The 22,701-nt window shown below is 39.0% G+C and overlaps 1 protein-coding gene across 2 annotated transcripts in view; it reads right to left on the minus strand.

The window, feature by feature from the left end:
- The window catches only part of INPP4B (inositol polyphosphate-4-phosphatase type II B), a 335,694-nt gene that overhangs the window by 312,053 nt on the left and 940 nt on the right, over positions 1-22,701 (minus strand). The window lies entirely within an intron of this gene.

The following is a 22,701-nucleotide window of genomic DNA, read 5'->3' on the forward strand; positions in this document are numbered from 1 at the left end:
TGTTGATTGCTTCTGCTTTTCCCCTCTTCCCTGAGATTTTTTTGTCTACAAAACTTACTCTCTCCCTCTCAGACAGGCTTTACTGAATTCAGCAGTAAGTGTTAAATTGTAGTACTCCTAGTTGCCACTCCTCCCTATTTGCAGAAGGCACCACCCCCACAGCAAGGGGGACAAAAATTAAGATATGCTGATTCTCAACATCTGCTATTCAACATGAAGGAGCACTGGTATCAATGCAAACTGGAACACCTGGCTGAGACCAGTGACAGCTGAAGAGCCCGAGCATCATTTGCATCTGCTGCCCAGCACTAACAAGACAACAAACCAGTAAGGACCGTAACTTCCCCAGCCACTTCAGCAGACACGGCAGAGCTCGTCATCTGCTTTCTACTCTTTTCTCCCATTCCCCTGTACTAAGCCAGGGATCTCAGTATGTTCAGTAATAAAATTTGGGTTTAATGCCTGAATGTTCCTTTTAAACATGGATGAATCATAATCCCTGAAGGAAATGGTTTTCCATACTTGCAAGACCGCTCCTGACGGGATTAATTCTTGTAATAGCATAGCTGATAACCACCATTAAGCAAACAAAAAACTATATAATCAAGCAGATAAATGTATGCAAATAAACAGTTTCCTAAGATCTGAAAGGATTCAGTGTTATGTCTAGAGGATGGCACAATTTCTTAGCCTAAAATTTAAGCAGAGCATTCGGAAAAAAAATCTCTGCCCACCTGGAGTACCGATTATCTAAGTCCAGCTGCTTCAGTATTTGTGTTCTTTTCTCCCGCCAATCTTTTCCAGTCATGTTCCCTTTATGAAAGCACCTAATCTGCCCCACTGAGTCTGATTACAGACTAGACATGGCTAACTATAGACTGGTGTCATCCTGTTGGCAATAAAATAAATCATTCCTCAACAGAGGTCTTTACAAGGTGGCTCTATATTCCTCAAAACCTTGGTAGACAAAACAGGCTCTGGAAATCAGAGAGAGATGGATGTTAGTGCTGTGATCCTGCAAATGCTTTGCCTTTCAATGACTGATCACTTGATCAACAACTGTACAACTTCAATCCACTTTTGCTTCTCTTACACCATAGTTCTCCACTGTACGTATTTTGGATAACTAGGAAAAGAAAGAAAAAAGCCTAAATTCCACCTCAGTCTTTGCATTCAATCAGCCAATGCATGGTATATTCATGGAGTAAATATTTCAGACATATTATACTGATGACATACTTCACTAATTGTGAAACAGTGACCTCTGCTTACTCACAGGGCTTTCAAAGGGAAAAAATTCTGGTTCTACATGTTGAGCCTTGGAAGAATCACAAAGTTCTTGGACAGAGATTACAGGCCTGACAGCTTGATTTATTCATTTTCTTAAAGAGTTGCAAAGACATTAGACATGTCTGAATGCTCCTGCCTTCCAGAGGAAAAGTAATTTTCCATTTCCAGAATGAAAATGGCACTGTAAGTGGTACGTTCCCTCACATTGATGAAGAAATTCATTTCTGTACTGACTGCCCTGACTGGAAGGATAAGAAAAATGGAATAGCTAACTAACACACACTTCTGGTCAGGAGACATGCAGAACCAGCAATTTATTTTTCTGCTCCTTACGTTCCACTGCTGCTACCAACACAAATCAAGCTGAGCTGAATGGATAATGGAGCAGAAAGCAACAACTGATCAACTTGCTGAAATTTTCTTCAGAAGAAAGGCTTATATCTAAGTATTATTGATAGATAATACAAAAAACACTGTGGAGAATCAGTCAAATTTTATTAAAAGATTCCATCTAAAGAAAAAAAATGGAAGCTTAATTTTGAGAATGTTTCCTAGTTAAATTCACATTCTCAATAGAATATTTATGCTGAGGTGAGCAACAATTTCATTTACATTTGAAAAAAAATAATTAAAACTAAAATTGTGAGTTTTCTTCCACTGCTGCAGCAAAATCTGGGGACTACATTGAATTGTGTATTCTCAGCACTAAGGGGATCAAAAATACATACACACAATGCAAGCAGTCTAAGAGCTTTCATGGACCCATCACTGTGCCAAGACAGAAAGGGCTTCTGGGTATCTACAGCTCAAAAGAAAAACTGAAAACCTGATAGTTTTATAGTGGTACAGCACCCTCTGATACTAGGATGACCATACGCATGACAGCTGGTGTTAAGGGTTTAAGCAACAAAGACTTGCCTTTCATTAAGGGCATTAATTATAGCATCCTGGGCAAAATCTAACTCAAGATACATACCTAGAATTTCCTATGCAGTTTCAGATAGATGCTATTCTTCTCTTTGTCCTTAACAGTAGCTACTTAGCTCTCAAACACCTACTGCATTTCACCCCAAAATAGAAAAGAAAAACAAACAAATAAAAATCCAGCACAGAAAAAACTGACACCTACCAATGTAGAGCTCAAATCTGGTTTTTGAAGAGAAAGGAAAAGAGAGGAGTAGTATCTAAATTAAATATTTCACATCTCTATTCTGTGCTAATCCTTATAAGAAGCCATAATGTGACTTGTAGTAAACTAAATCCTGATCTCCTGAGCAACAAAATGGTCCTACATCCCCCTTCACCCGAGGGAGAGAGGTGCTGGAAGCCAATCCGAGCATGAGAGAAGCAATTTACCCAAAGCACCTTATGCGTCGACTAATCCGAACAGCAGAGAGACTGTGAGGCATCAGCTCAAAACTGACATAAATTAGAGCAATCCCAATTGAGCCTGAAGAGAAAAACGTAACAGTTTAATCTTCCACTGTCCCAAAATCCAGTACTGTACTTCAGATCTTGCACTCTGGGGATGATGATCAGTGCTGGGACATCTATTTAGTTAACAGAAAAAGAGCCTTGGAGACACAACATACCTCAGGCTCCTCAGTAACCCCGCTCTGCCTACAGCAGTGCCTGACTTACTTGTCACAGAAGACAACTGTGCCACCAGCTGCCATGTGTAAGAGGTGGGGGACATGGTTCTAGAACATTTCATACATCTCAAGATGTATCAGCGGCATTTTGCTATTTACTCTAAACCAGAGCATTTAAAATACAAAAATACAGAAAGGATAGCTTACCTCCTAATGCCCCCTTTGCAGTACTCATGTTTTACTACAACGCTTTGCCACACCTGGCCAGAGCTGAGGCTGTCTCCTCTAGGTCTGATACCATCCGGCAGTCAGTTTGCTGTGTTTCTTACACGGCAGGCATCATTCAAGATGATTTTACCGAATGCTTTGTTCAGTTATTTTGTTTGCCTTTATAAGTCTTCAGGTTAAGTGAAAGGCTAAGTACGGATTCAAGCACACAGTCTGTATCTATTTAAATACATGTCAAAATTTTGAAATGCTATCATACCAAAATGCTTCCATCAAATCCCTTATCCATAGGAAAGGAAATAAAAGGAGGCCTAGCTTGAGGTCAAATTTTACAGTCATTAAATAAGCATAGCTTCCACTGACAGCTGCGTTCTCTCCCACTTATTTCATTTCCATGGATGCTGATAAAACAGTTAATAGATTTGACTGGTAATTGGCACATTAAAACTAAAGGAAGAAAAACATAGTAAACAGTGGTTAAAAAAATACAACAGTAAGTTTCGACCCCTGGATCACTGGCCCAGAAAAGTATAATTTGCCTCTTTTTAAGTCATCAGGAGACTCAATCCCATGGTACCAATTCTGCCCACTTTCTTTGTTGGGTCTGCTAAATTATGCTTCAAGGAGTGAAGAATACCAGTTCAGCAGCAGCTGCTGGCAGATACATACAGATTCCAACTAAGCACTGCACTGGATACAAAATTAACTTTTTTTTTTTTTTAAACTAAATTATGCGTTTCAGTTACAGCATTCAGGAAACTTTATTGGGTGACAAGTCATCCAGTACAATAAATACACTGCTGTCCTGTATCAACTCATTACAGAATAGTCCTATCACTTATTTCATACGGTGGAACTCAATACTACCTGGAAAGGTTTTGCATGCTCTTCTGTCTTTCTTCTTCTGTCAGTGGGAAGAAGTGACAAAAAAAGAGAAACTATTACAAGTGAGAACTTGTTATCACCTTCTCATGGCACTGGGTTACTGGACCCAAATCAGTTGGATCCACCTTTCAGTACAGTCCACCTAGAGTGAGGGAAAACATGGCAACCAGCCTTCATTTAAGAAGATACTGACTTTAACAAAAAAAATGCAAGTTAGTGACTACCATTAGATTATCTTTTATTTCATGCCTATCTACAACATACATTTCCAAGTCTTTTGATACTCTCTGACAATCAACTTTTTACCTGTTCATAGAATAAAGCTTTCTTTCTCTCCATCTAAAAAATTATATACCACTAAACATTACTACTACCCAAGTGCCTTGTAACCAGTCATTCTGTCCTAGTAGGGTAAGAAATCAGTCTTAGCTTTACAGATTAAGATTGCTTAATCCTGTGTTGGACTGAAAAATTACAATCACTCCTCATTCTCTTCATATGGAAAAGGGTGACTGGTTTTGGGTTTTTTTAATTGATTATGGCTTGCACAAGATTTTTGATAGTGACAAGGCAATGTACTTGTAGACTATCCAAAATAAATTGCATTTTATTGATAAACTATAATAAAATTTTAAAATGTTTTGTTTTCTATTTGAATGTCATATCTACACAGGCATAGGAATGTAATTTGAAAACAAAGGACTACTTCTGACATGCAATTGAGAGGGGAGTTTATTTAGGCTTTTCTTTTAAAAAAAAAAAAAAAAAGACAACAGCTATCCGTCATGCCCTGAAGTAAGCTGCACTTAGGTTTTATAAAGAAAAACAAAGGCAGAAACTAGGAGAAATGCAGAAATGTCATCTTTTCCCTTGTTCTCCCAGCATTTCTGTCATTTCTCATTTTTCTGGTCTAAGGGTTTCTCAAACTGCCCAAAGGCTTGTGCAATCATCTTATTTGCAGCTGCCCTCCTATCAGCACCAAAACCAGGAGACAAGACATATAATGAGACAGTTTAGATAAACTTTGTTACTTCTTGTTTGATTTCCTTAGTCTAAAACAACACACACAACTGCACTTCAAACTTTCATCTTCTTTTCTCATCACTGAGTTAACAGAATTTGTCAGGAAAAAAGCCTCAAAAATGGAGGAAGAAAACAATGAAGACAGCAAAAAGAACAAAGGGACTGTCACTTCAACTCCAGCTTTCCAGGCTATCAGTGCCCATCCTTTTCATCCTTAATGAAATATTTTCATCCTGATCCTTCATACCTACCTCCTACTTCAATTATCCCTGGCTCTCATTAAAGGAACTACCTAGTCTTTTTTCCCCACAAAGCTAGATTTCCACCATTTCCAATATAAGCTTTCTTTAGAAAAAAACTCTATTCCCAAATCTTTCCCAGATAAACATGGTATTTTTTTTTCATATAGAAATTCAAATTCTCTACAAGGCTGTACCTAAAATGCCCTTAAACAGTTTTATGTATCCCACTTAAAAAAAAAAAAGTTTTCCAGCCAGAAACTCTACACTTTTGTGTTAAAAAGAATTAAACATCATGCCTTCACTGTGAAGAATAACATTAAATTTTAGATTAAGACAGAAAACTACTTTTGAAGACACAAAGAACAAAGATAGGAAATGTTGAACAGATCATTTCAGTAGACGGCAATACATAGTTCTAACCAGATCATTAAATAATTCTTAATGATATTGTGTTACAACTAAGCTGAGGAATAGGAAAGTGGGCTGGTAAGCAGCTCAGAGTGCAAAAGTGCCCCTGCACCTCAAGGGGCAGAGGCACAGGGGAACCAGAAGAAATCTTGCAAAAGCTTCTTCAAAAAAAGATATTCAAACCATAACTCACAGCAAGACTTTTAATAAAACCACCAATGTGTTCTGTCTTTAATAAAGATGCAGATTTCAAACTGAAGACCTTAATCGAGGTTAATTTCTTGGTCTGATCTGAACCTTCTGTTCCAGTTAAATCAACTATGATGAGCAAACTGCCCTGCAGAGTGAGATTCTTACGAGCATACATCTAAGGAGACAACTTATCCACTACGTCCTAATTCTAGTTATGCACTTCAGTGAATGAAGAATAGAGCTGTAAAATATCAAGTGCCAGGGACAGACCAGCACAGAAGTATGAACTGTGCCAACCCAGAGTTTACTGTAGTGCTGACACAGACGAGAACTTTCAGCTTTGTTTTTCAGGATTAAGGTAAAAGTCTACAAATATGGATATTAATCTAAATTCCTTCCAACTTAGTGTTTATTTAGTTCCAATTTAATCTGATTTCTGGCAGACACATACAAAGGAAGATTTTATGCCTTATCCCTTAAGCAAAGAGTGATTAATAAGCACCAAAATTCCAAAGGAACTATGAGAAATATCTTACCTACCTCATCCACAAAAGTGACTGTAAGCTATTTCTTAATGAGACCAAATTAGATATTAATTTTCCTTAATATTAGTCTTAACATAAAGAAGCATCACATTTTAAATATTAAATCCACAACTAAAAGTAAGATTGGAAAATTACTTCCAAAAAATGTGTTAGATAACTATTCCTTGTAATAATATGAATTTAAAGTTGAATCTAGTTACTATTATCAAGAATCACTGCCCCACTGAGCTAGAAAAGATACACATGCTCTGACTCAAAACACTTTCAAAATGATGTCAGAGAGGTACAAGGTAGTAGTACAACTAGACACAACAGGTACCTCTGGCATGCCTGTGTTTTCTCCCTTGCTGCCCTTCTGGCACTGAGCTTTATATATGTTCATTTATAGATGAGCACTCAGTTCTATCTTTTTCCCCAACTACAGTAAAACAGTCAGTGACTAATGCATCTACATAGATCAGTAAGAATGCCAATAATTTATGAAGCAATCCTCCTATTTGCAAATACCACATCACATATTCTGTCACAGTTTAGGAAACCAAGTACAAGTGAAAATGTTATTTCAAACTGAAGGCTGATAGTATTATGTTTTTAGATTTGGCTGCTCTAGTTAGAGTCCAGCCTCAAGCTCATACGCTCGTCTTCACTTGCACAATTGAGTGCTTCCCTGGGCAATCTAGCTACTACAATTTCCATGCACTTCCCATGTGCTAATGAGAATGTTCAGCTGGTAATGCTATAGCCACAATGGTGCAATAACAGACAAGACCAGGCTTGCAGGCCAAGACAGCATCCACATCACCATAAGCTGCATAACCTAGTGCAAACACTGTTTGCTTGATTGCACAGATGATGTACTGCTCAAGCTCACTCAGAGATTAGTGAAGATTATAGAATCATAGAATGGTTTGGGTTGGAAGGGACCTCAAAGATCATCTAGTTCTGACCCCCCCTGCCATGGGCAGGGACACCCTCCACTAGACCACATTGCCCAAAGCCTCATCCAACCTGGCCTTGAACCCTTCCAGGGAGGGGGCATCCACAACCTTTCTGGGCAACCTGTTCCACTACCTCACCACTCTAACAGTAAAGAATTTCTAACACCTAATATAAATCGACCCTCCTTCAGCTTGAACCCATTACCCCTTGTGCTGTCACTACACTCCCTGATAAACAGTCCCTCACCATCTTTCCTGTAGGCCCCTTCAGGTACTGGTAAGCTGCAATTAGATCTCCCTGGAGCCTTCTTTTCTCCAGGCTGAACAATCCCAACTCTCTCAGCCTGTCCTCATAGGAGAGGTGCTCCATCCCTCCGATCAGCTTACATGCCCCTCCTCTGGACTCTCTCCAACAGCTCCATGTCTCTCCTGTACTGGGGCCCCCAGAGCTGGACACAGTACTCCAGGTGGGGTCTCACAAGAGCGGAGCAGAGGGGCAGGACCACCTCCCTCGACCTGCTGGTCACGCCTCTTTGGATGCAGCCCAGGCCATGGTTGGCTTTCTGGGCTGCAAGCGCACACTGCTGGCTCATGTTGAGCTTCCCATCAATCAATACCCCCAAGTCCTTCTCCTCAGGGCTGCTTTCAATCCATTCCTCACCCAACCTATAGTTGTGCTTGGGTTTGCACTGACCCACATGCAGGACCTTGCACTTGGCCTTGTTGGACTTCATGCGGTTTGCATGGACCCACCTCTCAAGCCTGTCAAGGTCCCTCAATTGGCCTGTCCAAAATATTATTTTTAATAGTTTATCTATGAATTTAGTATTTTGAAAATGTTGAGTCCTGCAATCATACCTACCCTACTGAGACAATACTCTGTATACAGAACTTCAAGATCTCATCTTCCTCTTCTCCCTGATCTTCTTTCCTGCCCTAAAAAAAAAAAAAAAAAAAAAAAAAAACCACCACAAACCACATGAACAGCAAATTTCCCAATTAATGCTCTCATCCACTCATTTCTCATTCCTCAACCTTACTTATTTTGAATAGTAAGTTACAGGAGGAGGATGTCTGGCTTGATATTATTACCTCAACCACACATAGTAGTATTTTATCTGGTTATGACGTGCAGACCGTGTAAGGACAGGGATGACAGACACTGAACGGGTCATTATGAATCCCCTAGCCAAATCCCTGGATAAATTGTGGAAGAAAAATCACAGTAATGCTCTCCAGGTTAACTTGCCTGCTCATTAAAGCTCCTATTCGCAGTGGAGTTTTGAGGAGATCAGATATCGCGGGAGATAGTAGAAAAAATTGGATTCACGCTAATTTTGTAACACTCTCACCTTTGACAGCAGAAGTCTCTCTCAACACAATAACCAAGGCAAGTGTGACAAAAAACATTCTCATATTTTTGTAAGTTAAAAAAACTCTCCACCTTTCCTCACTTAAAAAAAATAATTGGTCTGTTCCTTCTTGCATTGCTCACTATTGCAGAGCCATTCATTCCACATGACTTGGAATACAAACCAGGGCTTCTTCAAGCTTTAAAACTGTTGGCTTCACAGGTGTCTAAATTCATCCCCTGCTCCAACACGGTGCAGCAGCTCATATAATGCTTCTTGAACAACAATGCATTTTCCATGTAATTTGGGATTCGTTCTCTGGTATGCTAATATAAGTTAATTTTGTAGTTCTCAAATGTCTGCCTTTAGTCTGTCAGTCGTAAAGTAAGAAGTAACTTTACTATGGACCAACACTTTTTTTTTTTTTTTTAATACTTTTTCCAGACTGTATGTTGGCTTTCTTACTCTAAATTCTTTCCTAGTCCAATAATAAATTGATTTAAAAAAATCTCTGCTGGCTGCTGTAACTAGATAAAGAAATTAATACAAAAGAGTTTTCCATTAGTTTTTTTCCTCCTTGATTTTTAAATACCTAAGCATATTTTCTAACAGTCCATATCTATTAAAACTACCATTATCCGTAAATGAGATAAAATACATTTTTTTCCTGAAGAAAAAGCTTTATCAAACTCATTGGTAGAAGTGAGAAAAACCAACTTTAATTAGCTTTGTATCATCAAGACCAACTGAGAGGTAGTTTTATACTTGCAGAGTACACAATAACTACTAATAGAAAGGTCCTAAGGTATTTATCTTCCAATAAACAGAAGAAAATGCAATTCTTCCTACAGATCTCAGCTTTCCCCTTATTTAGAAAACAAAAAGTAAATATTTTATGATGAAAAAAAGGAATGAAGTATCAGGTAGTTAGTATAAAAAAACCACCACTTTTGCACACCATGCTGTTTGTACATTTTTAAAGTAATGCCAAAGAAAGTTTAGAAAGTTCCTTTTCTAACATGTTGTGCTTACAGGCAAAGTGTTAATGTCTGTAGAAAGACTAATGGTTTTCCAACATATTTCTTTGATAAATAGGTTAACTAAATTAGATTTTTTTATTTTTTAATTAAGTTGGTCCCTTGCCTGGAGCAGCCAGAGTTGTTTACTCACAATGGCCATGAAATTCCCTGTGTTTGATGGTTTAATTATCTCCTCCTTGCCTTGTAATTCTTTTAAGGTTGGGGTGTTTGGGTTTTTTTTTTTTTGGGGGGGGGGGGGGGGGAAGGGGCATAGCAAACAAAAAGAATTATCTGTCTTTCTCTAGTTCATATCTGTTATGAACTAACTTACACTTCGTGTCCCCTTCTTCACATATGATGACTTAAGTTGAATGACTAAGGCAGTGTTTACTTTAAATGTAATACAGATTTTATCTATTTTCAGTTACCTGAGCCACTGCAGTCCATTACCTATACAGACACCTGCTACCTACAGATATTAAAAGATCTGTCAGATGCAGAAAATTCTACTGAGAAGAGCATGGCAAGTTACATGCAACTTCCACCTCAACTCTAGGTCCTGGCTTACACTGTCTGATTCTGTTAGTAGTCTGACTGTGATAAGAACTAGGTCTGAAAGCTATGAATATCCTTCTCTGGGCTAGAATAGGAACGCTATCTGGACAGAAATAGAACAAGCTGAAAGATCACCATGTATAAAGAAAGAGCAAAAAGTAGTATTGCTGACTGTAATAAAAGGACAAGTTAACTGTAGTATGTCAGAGACTTTACAAGTTTTCTTCACTAATGAACATGGGCATACTGAACATGTCTCATTATCTCCAAAAAATAACTATATGCACCTTTCATTAAAAAAAAAACCAACAACCTGACTGCTTAACAGTATGTGAGAACAGAATTTACTTTAGTTCAAGGGTCTGCTTGACCAACAGTATTTCTACGTATAAAACTTAAATTACATTTTCATTAAGAATTGAAACAAACTAAACTTCTTATTATGAACAAATTAAAACAAACTCAAATCTTTTTTACGTCTCAAATAACCATCAAGACTAATACTACTGGACAGTTTGAAAGGCAAATCCTGATCACTGAATTACCAAATGGTTTGGGTTAGAACAGATCTTTAAAGATCACCTAGTTCCAACTCTCCTGACATGGGCAGAGACACCCTCCACTAGACCAGGTTGCCCAAAGCCCCATCCAACCTGGCCTTGAACACATCCAGGGAGGGGGCATCCACAGCTTCTCCAGGCAGCCTGTTCCAGTGTCTCACCACTCTCATTGTAAATAATTTCTTCCTTATGTTCAAACTACCCTCTTCCAGCTTAAGGCCATTACCCCTTGTCCTGTCACTACAGGCTCTGGTAAAAAGTCTTTCTCCATCTTTACCCCCTTCTTATAAGTATTGAAAGGCTGCAATGAGGTCTCCCTGGAGCCTTCTCCAGGCTGAACAACCCCAACTCTCTCAGCCTTTCTTTAGGGGAGAAGTGTTCCATCCCTCTGATCATTTTTGTGGCCCTCCTCTGGCCCCACTCCAACAGGTCCATGTCTTTCCTGTGCTGAGGACCCCAGAGCTGGACTCAGTACTCCACTGAATCACCTCCCTCAACATGCTGTCCATGCTTCTTTTTATGTAGACCAGAATACAATCTGCTTTCCAGACTGCAAGCGCATGTTCTCAGCTCATTTCTAATTTCTCATCCACCAGCATCCCCAAATCGTTCTCAGTAGGGCTGCTCTCAATCAGTTCATCACCCAGTCTGTACTGATACTGGTGATTGCCCTAACTAAGGTTCAGGACCTTGCAATTGGTCTTTTTGAACTCTGTGAGGTTCACATTGGTCCACTTACCCTCAAGCCTGACAAGGTCCCTTCTGGATGGTAAGAGCTTACCACAGGGCGTCTAAATGTGAAGCTTACTATAGGGTGTCTAAAAAAGAGGCATTAGAGACTTTGTGAGGCCAGGACATCATGCCAGGCAGGCAAAAGAGAAAGGAAACTAGGAAATAGATAGGAAAGCTTGATTTCTGTGCTTTGCATTGTATAAAGAACACAAAAGATATAGAACAGGGCACATGGCTAATACAAATAGTAAGAGAGAACTAGAAATGTTTCATTAAGATACTTACAAATCCAAATTAAAGATACTGAAGATTCTGATGCTCTCTGTGACCCAAATGCACCCTGTCACATTCCTGCCACATAAAAGGAGTCAGTCTCACACGTGAACATTAAGGAAGCAGCCAGCTCATCATCTCCTCATATGCACAGAAGTTCTCTAAACATAAACAAGGATAAAACAACCTTTGAGGTAAGATGGAAAGTGGCCAAGCACACCAAGACTTAACCTTATTGTTACAGACTCAGGAAAGCTGCCACACTGAGACTGTTCATGGCTTATCCCTTCATTTCCTATCTGGTAGGAAAATTTCTACTAGCCCTGATGTTTTTGAGACTCCCCAGAGGTCCCCTGCTCTGCAGACGCTAGCTCTCCTCCAGTTTCTTACTGCTGTTCTAAGAGAGGCAAATCTTACCTTGCCTGTTTGAGGTATCAGAACATTTGACCGAAATGCAAATCTGAACCTCAGCCCAATGAGCGTGTTCAAGATGGGACCTATGCTTCCTTTCAAGATAGCAGCACTTCTGTGTCTCTCTGACTATCCTGTCCCTTCTGTGCATTTCCAGAATCAACACAAGAGTGGCTACATTACTAATATTATTTAAAAATTAATTTTAAATCAAACTAAGAAAATTTTTTTAGAAAACAAAACCCAAAACCTTACAGAGTGTTTCCTTGAGCATCGGTCAACTTACAGCACTGTGAATGGGGTCAGAATCTGCTCCCATCACTTTGGGGACATAAGAGATATGTGACATTGCTGACTATACAACAAAGGCTCTTTTGAATTATTTATTATGGCAGAACTTACAAATCATCTGGATGTAAAGCGGCAACACTGCTCCAAATACAGAAATGAAAAACTAGGGTCATAACTGATGGGCTGGTATTGTCTTTTAAAATTGCTTAAAAATATATCTTCTGCTATGTTTTCAGTATTCTTGCACTTCGTAATCCAATTTTTGTAAAAATATTTCTACCTTAACCTTCAAACTATAATAGGAGACATTGCTCTTTCAGAACACAAAAATAAGATTCTCAAAGCTGATGTTTTCCAGAACTTCAGAAGTATCTGACAAGAGCATAATTCCCACAGACAAGAACTAGATCTTCATCAATATTTTATTTAAAATAGGCAAAAGGTACGTATGTTTTGGGGTGTTTTGGTTTATTTTTTTCCACAACTGGAACAGTTCATGAGGACAATGCTATTCATTATTTTTGTATTTACAAAATTAAGTAGCCACAAATCTCAGGTAAAATTCCACTTCACCTGCACTATGTTGTTTTGATGAACTAGATCAGACAGAGGAGAAGGGGAAAAAAAAAAATAGATCACTGCTTCAGGCAAAATGCCCAAGCATGCCATTCTATTGTAACATACCAAAATTGATTGTTAAGGTAATTTCAGTGCGGTGAAAATGAGTAACCATAATTTTTCTTTTGAAAAAGAGTGCAGTTTTTCTATGTTCTCTTGTTGATATAAATCTTAATAAATAGTCATAGATAACTCTAGGACACCTCATTAGCAAGCTGCTCAACAAGTTGAACAAGTGCTGAATTAAGTATTTTAAATAATTATTATAAATGTAGTAACATGGAAAGAATTGCAGCATGTTTCTTAGTGGAACATCAGATTTATTTAAATATGATAGCCAACAAATGCTACCACCTGGAAGAAGACTGCAAGGTTTGGCTATACTAGAAAAATAAGTGGATGACTCCAGAAGGATTAGCTTCCCTTTGTCCCCACTGCTCAAGAAAGAAGTGACTTGTTCCCAGGAGCTCAGCAGCGTGCCGTGGGCATGATGCACTCAGGAGCATCCCAAACACCGAGACAGCCACAAGACCCGTTCTCAGGACCAAAGTTTTAGAGAATAAGCTGGCAGACCTCAAACAATAGCCAAGTGCTAGCCCAGAACAAAAATATCAGGAAACTGGGTGACTGACCTCCGGGTTGAAAATAGGACTAATACCTTTACATAGATGCACAGATCAAGCCTCCTCAGCCTTCATGAAACACAGTCCCAAACTGGACAAAGGGATTTCAGTTTCCCCATGATCATGGTTGGAGGCGAGAGCATTGGACACCAGATCAGTCAGGTTATTTCTGGAATATTTTTTATACAGGTCTAAAATAAACTGCCATTTAATCTTGCTTCAGTGCCTACATTCCTTTCACCCCATGAGTCAGTCCGTGACTTTTCATGGTATGCTCTTGTCAGGGATCTGCTCTGTCAGGTTCCCACTCATCTTTAGATCAGTCTTCAGCTGTAAATTGTAGGACAACTCCTATTCACATTAAATGGGCATCCACAACCTTCATTTGGAATAAACTGGTGTTTAACATGCTTTTTCTTTTGTGCAAGGTTACCATGGTTTGCCATTCAATTAAGAACACCAATCAAAACAAAACAAACAAGTTATATGTGAATGCCAAACCAAAAAGGTCCAAACTGAGACACAGTATCTCAATTTACACTTGGAGTTCAAGCAACAGCTAAGATTCTGAGCTACCAAGGAGAATTTACATAAGGCTTCCTTTGCTATAATCTATGAATGATAAAAGTTAAAGCTGGATTTTCAAAAGACTACACAGAGGGACATGACTTACTGTGTCCCTCAAAGACCCATATAAACACATGCAGTACATCTCCAACCATATGTTTATTGGAACATCTACAGTTTCTGCTGGTAAATCTTTCACATTATCTTCAAAATACTGATATTACAGGAATCAATGCTACCTAACGTTTTCTTCTGTGAAAACATTATAGTAGTAGCAGCAAAGCAAGGAAAGGGAAGTGTTATTTCCTCACTAAACACTCCTACTGCTTTATAGTACTTTTCCATCTTTTACTTAAAAGGAGTCATTATCAGAAGTTGGGATTTTGTACAACATTGTCTCCTCAGACATATTCAGCATGTCATGACTTAGATCTTAAGCATGTACAGTCTTCCTAATTTACCACCAGATTGATTACTGATCAATTTTAGTGCCAAGTACTACATATATTTACATATACATTTTGACAGCCTGAGTACATTTAATAATCCCAGCATGTGGATAGCTTTGCTTTTTCCAATACACACTTCCAAAGAAGCTATTGTGACCAGGCTTTTCATTTTTGTCAGAGAAAGAAAATCCAATTTATAAAAACGTAAAGCTTTCATGGTGTTACATCAAACTGCTTTCTAAATTCACTTGCAAATATATAACAAAGCAATTCAACAACTATGCACACAACCTTTATAGGCTGGGTCCTCTAATCCCTCTTGCTTTTTATGCTTTAGTAGGGAAATCTATCTCTAGGCTATCACGTCTTGATGGTACAGAAACTGATTTAAAGGTTTCTTGTAAATGTTATTTTCTCCACCTTGATCAGATTTTTTTGTATAATCAGACACTGCTAAACAAAAACTTTGACAGCACTCCAAGTTATACTAACAAAGGATGTACTTTGCTCACAAACAACTGTCCCAACTCCCATTGTCACTGAAGCCCCCTTGCAATGCTTGAACAACATTAAGATGCATTCAGGCTTTTTAAGGCTCACACACAGTACCATTTTTAAAAAGACTGACATCACAGCAACCAGTTTTATTATATATATCACTTCACACACAGAGACACGTTCTGTAAGGGAAAGACAATAAACTGTAATAGTACATGCAATTTGACATCAGTAATCTGCCCTGGCAATTATGCACAATTTATTTAAAAAAAACAACATATACATACCAGATGGTCCTATGTAAATGATAAATGGCCATAATACACCTATCATTGTTTTATCAGTTGATAGCTTTTGTCCTACAGTTTTAAAATATACATCTCAAATAACATTTTCAAACATACATGTAGTTTTCCTAACCAATAGCTAACTACAAACACAAGCCAGCTAACCAAGACTAATATGGTGGGTTGACCCTGGCTGGGGGTCAGGTGCCCACCAGAGCTGCTCACTAGACAGGGGAGAAAAGGTATAACAAAAAGCTTGTGGGTCGAGATAAGGACAGGGAGAGATCACTCACTAATTATCATCACAGGCAAAACAGACTGAACTTAGAGAGGGAATTCATCTTATTTATTACCAAGCAAAACAGAGTAGAGGAATGAGAAGTAAAACCAAATCTTAAAAACACCTCCCCCCACCCCTCCCATCTTCCCAGGCTCAACTTCACTCCCGGCTTCAACCTCCGCCCCTCCCAGCGGCACAGGGGGACGGGGAGTGGGGGTTACGGTCAGTTCATCACACGGTGTTTCTGCCACTTCTTCATCCTCAGGGGGAGGACTCTTCTCATCATTCCCCTGCTCCAACATGGAGTCCCTCTCACAGGCTACAGTCCTTCACAAACTGCTCCAACATGAGTCTCTCCCACGGGGTGCAGACCTTCAGGAGCAAACTGCTCCAGCGTGGGTCCCCCACAGGGTCACAAGTCCGGTCAGCAAACCTGCTCTGGCGTGGGCTCCTCTCTCCACAGGGCTACAGGTCCTGCCAGGAGCTTGCTCCAGCACGGGCTTCCCACGGGGTCACAGCCTCCTTCAGGTGCCTCCACCTGCTCCGGCGTGGGGTCCTCCACAGCCTGCAGGTGGAATCGCTACACCCCCTCGTCCTCCCTCCATGGGCTGCAGGGGACAGCCTGCTTCACCATGGTCTTCACCACGGGCTGCAGGGGGATCTTGCTCCGGCACCTGGAGCACCTTCTCCCCCTCCTTCTGCACTGACCTTGGTGTCTGCAGATGTTCTTACATCTTCTCACTCCTCTCTCTGGCTGCAAAAGCGCTCTCTAACTGTTTTTTCTCTTTCTTAAATATGTTATCACAGAGGCGCTGATTGGCTTGGCCTTGGCCAGCAGCGGGTCCATCTTGTAGCTGGCTGGCATTGGCTCTGTCAGACACGGGGGAAGCTTCTGGCAGCTTCTCACAGAAGCCACCCCTGTAGCCTCCCCTGCTACCAAAACCTTGCCACGCAAAACCAACACAACTAAACTGTAGCCTGAATTTACAGTATGCCAGCTACCTTGCAGTAACTGCCCAAATATATTCTTTTACTCAAACAAGGTAAATTCAAGACAAATTTAGATGACGAAAAATAAGTGACCTCATATTTAACAGAAGTACATGCAGTAAAAATATCCTTATCTATGAACTGATCCATAAGTGTGGCAGCTTCTACTGGGTTTGTTAAGAATTCCAAATGTCTTACGGCTTCTTCATATTTCACACTGCCACCTAGTGTAGGCTATATTTGCATGTTCCAAGCTTCCAACTATCAGCACCTGAGGTATCCAAAACTAACAAACAAAAGAACTTCCATAAAAATAGCTGCCACAACTTTTGTTTATATTACTTGGAAGCTATCAATTCCTAGAAGGAAAAGACTACACTAGCCAGCTGAAACAAAATACCAAAACTTAAAGCTATCTGACACTGACAGTAGGAAAGCCAAAAAAAACCCCAAACCAACCCTAGATAGAGCAATCAAGAATGATATACATATATTTTTAACTCAGTAGCTAAACAATCATCAGATACGATTCATTTGGGAAAATGTTTAAAGTAGGTTCATTGATTGAAAACTTAATTAATGCAGGTTAAGCATCTGTGCTTGTATGGAAACTACAGATCAAATTAAACAGTATTTCTCAATAGCTAGTCTAAACTGAGAATGCTTATTTCAGTGTTTTGTTTTTTTTTAAACCAGGTGTTTCTTCATCATTTACATCCTCTATTTTTATTCCAAGGTTTAATCACAGGACCACCACCTGATGAGCCTGATCACACTGCTCCTGTGGAAAGAGCTGTTGTGCAGGCTGCAGGAAAGTTTGCTTTACATACAATCAACTTCCCCCACAGACGTACATTGCCATCTTTATCATTTCCAGCTAACACAGAGAGGCTACGCCACATTGCCATTTTACAAAAGCCACACAAATTGTGTGTCATGACAGACAGTAACACAGAAATTCCAGATATAGTGTTGCTCTCTAGCTGCCTTTTGGAGGGAAGAAAAAAAAATCCAACCCACACACTTACTTGGCTAAAACAAAAAGGCACTTTTCATTCACACTCCAACTTTTAGATTATTAATTTGAAAAGTTAAAGGTCTTCTCATCAATTTATAAAGTATATTTTTAAAACTATAAAAATAGCAGAGTGATGTTATTCTGAATGCCAAATGCAGTATCTCCTACTCTGTGTACCAAATTCTGTTCTCACATAAACTGGAATAACCCATTAAAGAGATTTTTCCCAAAATTATGTCACTATAGCAGAGAAAATAATTTCATCCTTAAAAATCCACCATAAAAATCAGTTCTACTGATTCCTGTTTTCTTTAGCCATTTACACATACACAAAGCAAAGAAAATCCAGGCAGAGCAGTGATGTTACTGCTGTAATAGAAACACTGTACAATACCAAAGGGTTGATGCATTCCGCTTAATGCTCCATTTGCACAGCAGTAAATACACAAGATACCAAATCACACTTAGCGCCTAGACTTTTATACCCATTTTCAGGCTTTTGAGTCATTTTCATAATAGAAATATGTACCCTAGGTTCAGTGCATCTTACTAGCATTGCTATAATATGCTAAGATCATAGTTTCTAAATAAACAAACATTACAAAAACCTGATGGAACATGAAAAACTGTCAAAATACAATTAAAACATGTTTCCCACAAGACCTTCTCCCTCTTCATTGTCCATTACACATCCACCCCTAGTAATTACAATAAAAACCGGAGTCTTTTTAGTGCCTCATATTAAGAGCTTTCACTCTATTTTCCAAATCAGTATTTTTGCAGCAAGCAGGAAACTCCTATTGACAAGTGCACAGCTAACAGAATTAAAAGACATTGATACAAATGAAAGTGGTTTAGTCGTGTATATATGGTAAGAGAAAATGCTCCCCAGACAGACTTCGCCCAGAATGACTTTACTACTGTACTCAGGTTAAATTTTCACTGAGGTCACAACATAGGGTGAAATAGAAACAGGATATATAACAAAACAAAAAACATCCACCAAAAAACACACAGATGGATTTGATTTTTCATGCCATGGGACATAGTAACAGAGCACAAACTCAGCCTGCCAAAGAAATGAACTTGATAAACAGCATCACATTTAACAACTTTGACACCATCCTATGTCAACTAAGCACCTTTAGCTTGTGTTGTCTTCCTTATTTTCATTAAATAGAGCCTTCTTCAACATTAAAAACAACCTAAAGGAAGCTATGGGGCAAATTCACTGACAAACAGGAAGAAGAGGCTTAGTTTATCAGGCTGAACCAAAACGCCTATTAGCACCCTAACCTATGGAAATCAATATTAAACCTGCTGTGCAACTACAGAGTTGAAACTACTGTAAAGAGAAGATCTGTCCTGCCCAGTCTCTGCCAGATTCAGAAGGGTGGCAAGTTCTATAGAACTTGGATCTAAAACACCTTAGAAGCAGAAATAATTCTACATTTTTCAATAGTCGCACCAAAGATAATGACATCAAACAATTTAAAACCCATTGCTGAAACACGTAAGCAAACTTTACCATTGTAAACTTGAAAAACCTACAGAGTAAGTAAATACAATTTGGTCTATTCAGTCCCTCTTAAAAGACAAATTAATACATGTGCCATATACAGCATAAGATGCCCGCTTCACCTTTTAGTATGCTATCTCAGTATACCTTGCCAAAAAGGTACACAAGGCTTGGAAGACAGCCACCGTATCCCATCTCCTAACAGCAATTTTCATAGTAGAATCCATTGTATAAATCTGATTTGCTGTTTCAGATTCTGCCCATCTTTACTTAACTTATGATGACAGAAGAAATAGGAAAAAACCTCTTCCCTGAAATGATCTGCTCCTGACCTGGACAAATTAACTGAATTTACATTTGCAGATTATGGGGAAAATAAACTAAAGAATCCTCCATCATTAATTTATAGTTTTTTCTCTTCTTAATATTTAGCTGGCAAGCAGTTAACATAGTCTTCCAAACAGCAGGAAACTGAAATTCACAAACCTCAACTCCTTTTAGAGTTGCCAGCATGGATTTTGTATCAAGACAAACAAGTCTTTTTAATTAAAATCCTCTATCACTGTGAAGACATCTACGAGCTGAAGTCCAGCACTGCACTCAAGCCTTGCGCAATCCAGCCAGCCTTTCAAGGTTTGCATCAGATTTTCCGTAACAGATCAACTATCCATGACAGGAGAGACCGATAAGCTAACTGACCAGTTCCTTGTCTGGCAGAGTTAAAGAAGAATTAGGCATTCCTTTAAAAAAAAAAAAAAAAAAAAAATTCTTAAGGGCTGCAAGAGCAAAATCAGCTGTGACTGCTCCTAAAGAACAAGATGGAGAATGTGGGACAAAACTGTAGCAAGACTGCCAGTTGTGTAGGTGAAATCAGGAAGTGTGGGGAGGGCTCCTAAACCCAGAGTAAAAAGTAGGCAAGACCGAAGACTTGGTGAGGCCAGAACTGCCAACTCTCCCCAAATAACACTACAGCCTTCTATCCACCCTGCATTTTGACACATGAAGTTAGATTTCCAAGTTATTTTAAAAAAAAAGAAGGAAAAGTATTTCAGATAATTTGATTTATATCAGTCCAAATTACTTCGGAAGAAGGAATCCTTCCTCAAAAGTGTGATAAATAACATTTGCCATTCATCAATGGTAACAATAAAATATTAATGTAGTACAAAAGATTTTGTAAGCCAAAACTAGCTCTTCCTAAAAACTTCCATCAGTCAGAGCATTTGGCATACAGGAAAGGTTATGAAAATATAAGTTAAGGAGAGAAACGTAGCTAACTACTTAAGGTTTTAAGAATGCTAGTTCATGTTATAAATTTTGACAAAATGTTAATGTTGGGAGTAATTGTCCGCCTTTCAGTTTGTCTCTCTTAGCAAACTATCTTACTTTCTCCTGTAAATCTGTTACATAAATCCAAAAACTATTGTTTTCATATTTCTCTCCAGAAGCCATATAATGAAAATATATACCTATAACAAGCTAAATAACTCAGCAGACATATCAATCCCACTACTTTTCCTCAAAATTCATAGTGAATTTAGGCTTAGTCTGCAGGTGAAGTAATTGTTTGAATAGGCCTGTCTCACAGCCTCCACTCTTTATTTGCTGTCCTCCATGGGCTGACTTCGATGGTCCAGGCAGACCTACTCCTGGGTTTTTTTATTGGGTTTTGGTTTTCTTTTTTTGTGTCTTCTTGCAGTACAGTAGACTTCCGGGTACTAAGTACAGTATTAATCATGTATTTTGATTCACAAAACCTTCACCTAATGTTGTGAAATCTTCAGGTCAGATCAGAAGATAAGGAGACATCATAAAGGAGGATCTGTAGGAAACACCTGGATACACCTGCTCTGATATACCTTAGCCTGAGGAAGGCAGAATACTTTGATCAAAAAGAACTAAGACAGCCTCATGAATAAGTCTCTCCAGAGAAACCAGAGCAAAAGAGAGATCAGCAGCACTTGCAAGGTTTGAGGAACCCATGGAGAACTGGAACTTGAAGCTTTAGGTAGTCCAAGAGAATCAGTAAAAGACAAGCTTTATTTTAAAGAAAGATTTAATCTTATCTTGAGCACTGTAGAAGCTCTGTCATGAAGCAGACGAAAAAAAGCACAAATAGGACTGAAGTAGTAACGCTGCCAACATGCTCCTACTAATGTTATCAGGGCTGTTAAAATCTCACAGGACTAATTTCTGCTCATATTAATCTTGTGACTTTTACCTTAATTTTAGTGGAATTATCAGAATGTGTGAAGCAAACAGCATTCAGTCCTGCATGGATAGTTACAGTAATAAGGACTTACATGCACAAACCCCATCCAATATAAAGGTTCACAGGACAAAAAACCTAAGATTCCGCAGGGCTTTAAAGCTAGTTCAAATTTAATCAAGTAAAATAAAAATAACATTTAAAAAAAAAATCAAATGACTGGAGCACTTCCTTTTTAAAGACTGCTATCAAACTTGTAAATACTTACCCAAATATAAGAAGTTTTGTTAGTAACCAATGATTTACATAAACTCTTGCTTTGATACAGACCAAGAAACATTTTCCCCCCATCATTCTTGCTATGTAGACATCCTTTAAATATACATAGACGGTGCCCAGAAACTGGCAAAGACTGAAAATTAGTCTCGTTTTTGAGATTCAAAGCCACATTTATATGGCCTGATTTTAGTATATCTATTTTAACACATCATTAATGGGTAAATAAACAATAAATACGTTTCTTCTGGCAGGGAAAAGAAATAGAAGCATAATTATGCATCAGATGAAAACATAGCTCCACAAAGACTTCATTCTGTTATTTTTATTTCAGATAAGGCACCGGGTTAGCTTTGGGGACCAGGCAAGCAGACAGCACAAGCTCTGCCATCCATGCTTCAAAATCTGTATGTCACTTTGGGGAAAAGAAAATAGAGCTCCACTTGATCACAGTTCAGAAATTAAACATCATCCCCCATCCTCCCTTTTCTGGCTGATACAATTTCAAGTTACCACTCTGCTCAACTTATCTATATGTAAAACCTTTCTTGTGGTTTCCACCACATTTCAGCAGACGCTGTTATTTGCAAGATGGGGATGGGTATCCTATAGCTCAATTACTCCACCAAATTAACCCCTTAGGGGCACCGGTGGAGCCTGCAACCCGCCTCATCAGCCAAGTACCCCCAACTTTCAAACACGACAGAAAAACATTGCAAATAAGGTCCTCAAGCCCCCCCAACGCCCCTTCAGAGGGGCCAGGGCTGCAGCTGCGCGGGGGGCGGCCAAGCACCGCGCCGCGGCCAAGGCGGCACCGAAGCTCCCCGGCAG

This window comes from Balearica regulorum, chromosome 4 (genome assembly GCF_011004875.1).
Source record: "Balearica regulorum gibbericeps isolate bBalReg1 chromosome 4, bBalReg1.pri, whole genome shotgun sequence".
NCBI classification, from domain to species: Eukaryota; Metazoa; Chordata; class Aves; order Gruiformes; family Gruidae; genus Balearica; species Balearica regulorum.